The sequence below is a fragment of the Macrobrachium nipponense genome, chromosome 28 (assembly GCF_015104395.2).
Source record: "Macrobrachium nipponense isolate FS-2020 chromosome 28, ASM1510439v2, whole genome shotgun sequence".
Taxonomy (NCBI): Eukaryota; Metazoa; Arthropoda; class Malacostraca; order Decapoda; family Palaemonidae; genus Macrobrachium; species Macrobrachium nipponense.
This window is the reverse complement of record NC_087217.1, coordinates 49639062-49646560: the sequence shown is the minus strand read 5'-3', so window position 1 is coordinate 49646560 and position 7499 is coordinate 49639062. Positions and strand designations below refer to the sequence as shown.

Here is a 7499-nt window from a genome sequence, read left to right as displayed (position 1 = left end):
GACCTGCTTAGGTAAGGATTTTAATGTCACACCATCCAACAAGACACATCAGCATTCCTAAGCCGTCGCTCGGACTCTCTGTCTCCAGGGAAGTTAAATTGCTGATTCTTCACATTCTAAGAAACATCATAATCCCCCTCTTTATATTACAGATATATATAATAAATTTTATATATATATATATATACTATATATATATATATATATATATATATATATATATAGATATTATATAATTATATATATATATATATATATATATATATATTTGTGATAGGGAGTGTGTATGCCTGTGGGTGCATTTGTGGGTGTATGTATGTGAATGCATGTGCATCTGTGTGTATTTAGGTATTTTTTGCGTCTTCTCCTTTTTTCTCCTTTACTTTCTTCATATTTGTATTTCTTAAAAATTGTAAAACACCAATCTGTTCCTTAAGGGCAGGAGACCCGATTCAAGACCAGGACAAACTTGCATAATAACAGACACTATGTAACTACTGCCATAAGATAAACATCTACACATCTATAAAAGGCTCAAACTATTGTAAAATGACAAGTTACGAAAAGAAAAATAAGCAAGAAATACTTAAAGCATGATTGGCCAAAACTGACACCAATAATTTTTAATCATATCAATATTAGTGAATATTTTCAGCAACTTTTACATAATGAAAATCTCTGTCTTTTAAGAAGCAAGCAGGGTTACCTTTGAATCTTTTGACGTTACTTTTCAAGGGATTGTAGCTACGAGAGCAAATGTATTCAGTATAATTTGCAGATCCAGGTATCTCCATCAATTACAGAACAGACGGAGGAATTTAATCTCAACCGGCTAAAGGCAAGAACTAAAGTCAATGTTACTGCTATTGCTGAGCTTCAGTATGCACACGACAACGCTGAGCTCAAACTGAAAAATTGATTCTGCAAATCATATATATATATATATATATAAATAATTTAACATATAATATATATTATTAATAATATATATATATATTCTCTATATATATAGATATATATATATATAGATATACACCTATATATATATATATATATATATATATATATATATATATATGTGTGTTGTGTGTGTGTGTGTGGTGTGTGTTTGTGTGCGTGCCGTGCGGCGTGCGTGCGTATATATATATATATTATAGGAATACTATATATATATATATATACTATATATATATATATATATTATATATGTGTGTGTGTGTGTGTGTGTGTGCGTGCCGTGGCGTGGCATGCGGGCGTATATTATATTCATAATATAATATATAAATACATATATATATATTATATATATATATTAATATATTATATATATATATATATACATAATATATATCTTATATGTATATATATATCTATATATATGTGTGTGTTATATATATACTATAGAATGTATATATATATACATAGAGATATTATAGATATATATATATATATATATATCTATATATACATTATATATATATATATATATTAATAAATATATAATATATATATATATATATATATATATATATATATATATACAATAGCCTGGAAATTTCACCATTGACTCATGAAAAATTCCTTACAGTTTAAAAGAGTTACTGTTTCACTTACGAGAAATACAGTTTTCTATAACTCTAGTTGTTCTATTACGCTTTCTCTTATTTAAGCATAAACTAAGGTAAACTACATTTGTGCTTGAACATACGGTCGATCTTTCCACGTTTTCTATTTATCAAAAAGCGTTTAGAACATTGAATCAATTTGAGTTATACTTTAAATATGATATACGGTGCTTTATCATTTACTTATACAGTTTAATTGACCTGACATTTTGTCATTTCTAGTGTTGAATTTTGCCTAAAATCTATTACAATTAAGTTGAAATAAAGTTAATAGTTTAAGATGATTATAACAAGATGTATGGCCTTAAAAGATACCGTTTAATATGACATGTTCATGAAGGTATATTCAGCAACTGAAATCCGTATGCTCAATATCCATAATCATTTTCATATATTGGTATCCATAATCTTAAAAACAAGTCAAAACAAAAATTGTTTGCAAGTTTTTATATAGGAAAAATACCGTATACGTCCTAAATCATAAAAACGAGATTTAGCAGTGGTGTAAACTTGCAAAATCTAATGAATTTAAAAAAACTGAAAAACTAAGATTATTTGTTCGTTGATTTTCAGGAAATGAACGGCACTGAACGAAAGCCAAGTTCATTGAATATGGAACATTAATTGCTGCTTATCCATAGTGTTATCAATTGATTATCATTTTATAATTGCATAGTAACTGCATTTTTTAAGTTATAAATTATAGGTGCTATAAAAAAGATAGCTTTTGCAGCAGTAATATTTGGTATATCCTTTATCATCTATAAGCAGGAAGGTTCAGTAAACCAAGCGTTAGATGGCGCCACTTTTGTTATACAAGGACGCCAAAGCAATGCTTCCAAGATCCGTATTGTGTGTGACTTCCTTTCTTCAAGTTCTTAGTTGCTGTTGGCTGTTTGATTTTACAATTAGAGTTACTGTCTCTTGTGAGAAAGAACCGGCTCCCGGAGCAAATTATCTGTGAGTGACCGCTTATTGAAGAAGAGCGGAATTCTGAAGGTTAGTGGGCTTTTGTATTTGATAAGTTTTTAAGTACTTTTTGTGATATTTTATTATTGAGAGGTTGAGGTGGTTTTTTCAAGTGACAAAATGTAAGTGATACAAATTTTTTTTTATGCATGACACTTTCGACTTGGCAAGATAGAAACACTCGTAAAAAATTGCTTAAAAAGTGAAATTTTCTTTAGTTTATCGAAATTTCTTGCAGAATTAGATATTACTTGAGAATTTCGTGAAAGTCTTTGAAATTTATGGCAAGGTAGGAACACTCATGCAGAATTGCTCCAATAAGTTTTTAGTTATCGAACTTTCGTGCAGAATTAGAGAATAGTTGAGAACTTCATCCTTGTTCGTGAAAGTCAACTTTGAAATTTAGGCATTGAAAATGTTCTGGTATTTTCCTCATTACTTTAATTCGAAAGTCGGGAAATACCTACACCGTTCTGTTCAGATTAGTTTGATAAAATTTGTTGGCTTAAATGCTGTATACTGGGTATTTGAAATGCGCGTGTTATGTATAAAGTTTGCACTATATTTTCAGGCTCCACGCTTGTTTACTTTGCTGGAGTTAAATTTTCTGTTTATCTTCGTAAAATGTCGGACGTAAGTTATTTAAAAAATTATCCGAACAAAGTCAATTCCCACCTCTGATAGCTTTTCCTAATGTTTCTTAATCTACGGTAGACAACCCAATGGCTAAATATAAGTCTTGGATCGCCTGGTAAACCAAAGTTTTTCAAGTTTCAAGTAAAGTTGTTCAGGACTTAGGATTTTTTATAACTTACTGGTTTCATTTCGGGAATCCCCTTGTTGACAGGTCATCACTGAGTTTTCTGGCTAATTGACAACTAAGCCCCTCAGTGGCGTGATCGGTTTGGCCTTTACCTGCCACCTCTGTGGCAGAGTAAATTCTTTGGAATTCCATTGAGGAGTCAGATGTGCATTTCTGGTGATATAAGTTCACTCTCCACGTGGTTAGGAAGCTGCATAAAGCAGGTAGTCCCGTTGCTGAATAGCCGCTGGTTCCATGAAACGCAAAAACACCATACAAACTAATTGGCAACTAACTATTTGACAAAGCTAACCGCGGATTTAACTTTCTTTTAATAGGTTTCTTTTCATGTTTTCGCAGTCTTGAATGTTGGTCTTAATAGGTTTACTTCTATTGTATTTCGAACTATTTTAGAGCTAAATCTAGTGATCAAATTGGAGAGTTATCTGTCGAGAATGATTAGGTCCTAATAGGTTTACATTTAATGTTTTCGAACTGAGTATAGTCTTCAAATTGGAGAGTTCGCAGTAAAAATGTTTGTGCTTTTATTAGCTGTCATTTGTTAAGGTGACGTGTCTGGTTAGGTTTTCTGTGCATGGCGCTGTGCATGATTCTAAAGGATATAAGTTTTAAAAATACTGTATTTTGCATATTGTTGCCTACTTGTACTATTCTAAGCAACTTTTCCACTTTTTACCCATAGCAAATTAAGTATATCATTCTTTGGCAATCTTACCCCCTTTTAAATTTTTTTCCAACACCCATGTCAAAATGTAAATGTTAATTTTCTTTTATCAGACTTCTTGCCGCCCTTAGCTACTGAGTCTATTCAGGGAAATGCCTTCCTGTTTATGGCATTTTGAATACGTAGTCTGATTTTCAAAGTTTTATCCCCAGGGAAATCAGTTTCTGCATATATAGCAACTTTTGGAATATTAGCTACTGTTTTCGCAGAAGTAATTGCTTCATTAAAGTACGCTTCCCTAGATCACATATCTGGCCATCATCCATTCTACTTTACTGCCAAGAACCTAGCTTTCAGCTTTACTCAAACCTATGTTCTTAGAAAATTTCACGTTTGTACGTTTGCATAAAGGTACCAAGTAACTTCTATTTCTTTGCAGGTTTTGAAGTCATTCGATCGTTACTACGATGGCAAAATGAATGGTGATTGTGTCAAGTTTAATTCTGAATCTTCGATCAGGACTGTCTATATAAAGCTTTCAAGAGGCAATTTGGAAGGTAGCTATTTTCAATCCATTTACATTAACTTTTTGGTATGTGATTTAAATTCAATAAAGTGAGTCCACTTGAGGGGAAAGATGGAAAGGTAATACAATTTTGTATCTATAAAAACAAAATTCCCATATTTAGTGAAATTATCTGGATGCAATTCTAAACTTTTAGTACTACTGTAAAAACTCTTGGGCTAAATAGTTTACTGTAATAACTCTTGGGCTAAATAGTTAACTACTGTAATAACTCAAGAGCTAAATAGTTCAGGGCAAAAACTAATTTCAAAGCACTTATTAGCAAAAGGGTATGGGGAGCTTGATTTTTAGTTACTTACATAGAAATTGGGGCCTAAATACCGTGTGATTAACATTTAAGATTGAACGTACACATAAATCGGTCGCAAAGTGGACTGTGTGCATTGTAGAACCTTTGCCCCCTCCCCACGCCCCCTTTTCATAATCTAGTCACTTGAGAATTCTAGGTTTTGGGTCCCTAGTTTTCGGGTAGTATAAAAGCTTTTAAACATGCTATTGGGTACTAAACTGACATTTTGACATAGCGTTTGCATGCTTAACCCCAACATATGGCAACACCGAAGTAAATTTTGAGTTAATATTGTTTGGATAAAAACAAAATGAATCTGTTTCTTTAGTTTCGACCGCATTCCCCAGTAGAATCATAGTGGATTTTTCATAGTGAAAAATTTAGTTAAGATGTCATATTGATGGAATTGGTTACTTTGTTTTGACACTTGTTCCAGGTGTTTTTCCTGGGAATCAATGGGCTCTGCTGTGAAAGTTCCATGAAGATATAATTAGCTGGAAGACTTCGTGATTAATTATGCAAGCTACTGACTACAAAAAAGTCTTCATAAGAGTGGAAGTGATTAGTTGGAAGACTTCAAAGATTTATTATTAAAGCCACTAACTACAGAAAACTTTATTCTTCCTTCAGAATAGTGGAAGTAATTAGCTTGATTACTTCATGACTGATGCAAGCTACTAACTACAGCGAGCTTAATACCTTCGTAAGAGTGGAAGACTTAAACTTTACTCTGTTATTCATTGGCGTTCAAGGATAAAAATTTAATTTCCTTGAGTTTCACTAAGATATTGGCAGTGGGAGGCCCTTGAAGGGATGCAAGGATAGTTCACTATTACTTGTGTACTAGCTGTAGAACAATTTACGTTAGTTGGGAACTATATTCAAGGAAAATTTTGAGGTTTAGATCTTATCAGTTTGAATTAGTGAATAGTCTGTTCCCAGTTTAAGGCTGAATGACGTCGTAGGTCCCAGCACTTGGCTTTTGGCTTAAATTCTATATTCTATTCTATTCTATAGTTCCCTGTTTAGTAAGCCAATAAGAAAGCAACCTGATGTCCTTGCTTACAAAAAAAAAAAAAATGACCATTGGCAATAGAAGTAAAAAGACAGACAATTAAGCCACGAAATTGGCTTTTCCCAAGTTATAGGTTTTTCCCGAGTCGAGGCTTACGGTGAAGGTTAGTGGTACAATCGGCACTACAAAGTAATCAGTGAAGATGGCGGGGCTAAACATCAGTTTGTAATAATGGTTGAAGCATTGTCTAAACTTGCTTTAATTAGCCTAAATTTGCAGAGGTTCAACAATATTGGCCTAAATCTAGTTATCATGGCTGGAGTAATTTTAATATAATTGAGATTACAGTATTTCGTGTAATTGTAATTGACAATGAAATTGTTTGTAATTAAATTACAGCATGATGTATTTCATTCAATTTTAATAAAATTTGCTGCTACTCAGCCCGTGCCCAAGATTAGCCTTTGCACTCTCGCCCAAATCCCTTGTAATTGTACTAATGGAATTTGTAATTGTATTGTATTTGAAGTTTCCAAATATTGTAATTTCCATTGGTTAAAGTAATTATAATTTTAATTTACTTACTCCAACCCTGCAAGCTATAATTTTTAGTTTAGCAAATTTTAAGTTTATTAAATTTTCCAGCATTGAAGACATTTGGGCAGCAGATTGGTGGCTTAATAGTTCAGAATCCTAGTTTGTGGTTTTTCTTTGTGGGGGTGTGGGAGGGGGAATAGTGACTCAATTTCACTGGTTCTGTATCGAAGCAATCGCATGATGGTAGGTAGCTTAGGCCTTTCAAGGCCTTATCATTGAATGTGGCTTTTTCTAAGATTAGTTTTTTTAACCCTTCACAGAGAAAATTTGCTAGGCCTGCCACTGCTGTTTCAATTTTGACAACATTCAAGAATTGTCGATAAATCTATTCTTTGCTAAATAACCACTGGTTCCATGCAACGTAAAAACAAAGTACCTAATATTTGAATTTGGTGATCTGTAAATGTCTATACATACGTATTTCACATCTGGTAATCTTAACTCAATATAATAAGATTGTAGATCTGATACTTTCTATTGAATCTTTCAAATGGTTGCTCGAGAAAAATAAGTTGTTTTATAAATTTTCCACGTTAGTTTTACGATTTTGCGATGTTTGTGTAATGGTGGCAGAGTTTGCTGTAAAGCTGGTTTGGCTATGATGGTGTTAATCAGCGATTGTTTACTAACTTAAAAAAAGCAGGTAGTATTTTCTATTAGTCAAACTTTGCAGTCTTATGATACTATACTGTCATAATCTGTTCAACTTGGTGGGATCTGGAACAAGAACTAAGATTTATTTTCATAGGACTTTAATAATTATATGAAAGTTAATGGCCGTATTTCATTCGTACTTGAGTAATTTGGGTTTAATTATAAAGTATGAAAGCTAATGGTAGGATTTTTGTCGTCCTACAGTAAATTGAGTTTAAGTATGAAAGTTCATGTTGTATTTTGGTAGTCCTAAAGTAAGGAGAGTTTAATTGTAATT

The 7499-nt window shown here is 32.3% G+C and overlaps 1 long non-coding RNA gene across 1 annotated transcript; it reads left to right on the top strand.

Moving 5' to 3' along the window:
- The first annotated feature begins 2525 nt into the window (after nt 1-2525).
- On the top strand, nt 2526-7026 carry LOC135201736 (uncharacterized). The gene is made up of 3 exons (XR_010311598.1): nt 2526-2624; nt 4521-4638; nt 5393-7026. It is a non-coding gene; the product is annotated as an uncharacterized LOC135201736 (long non-coding RNA).
- The last annotated feature ends 473 nt before the right edge of the window (nt 7027-7499 follow it).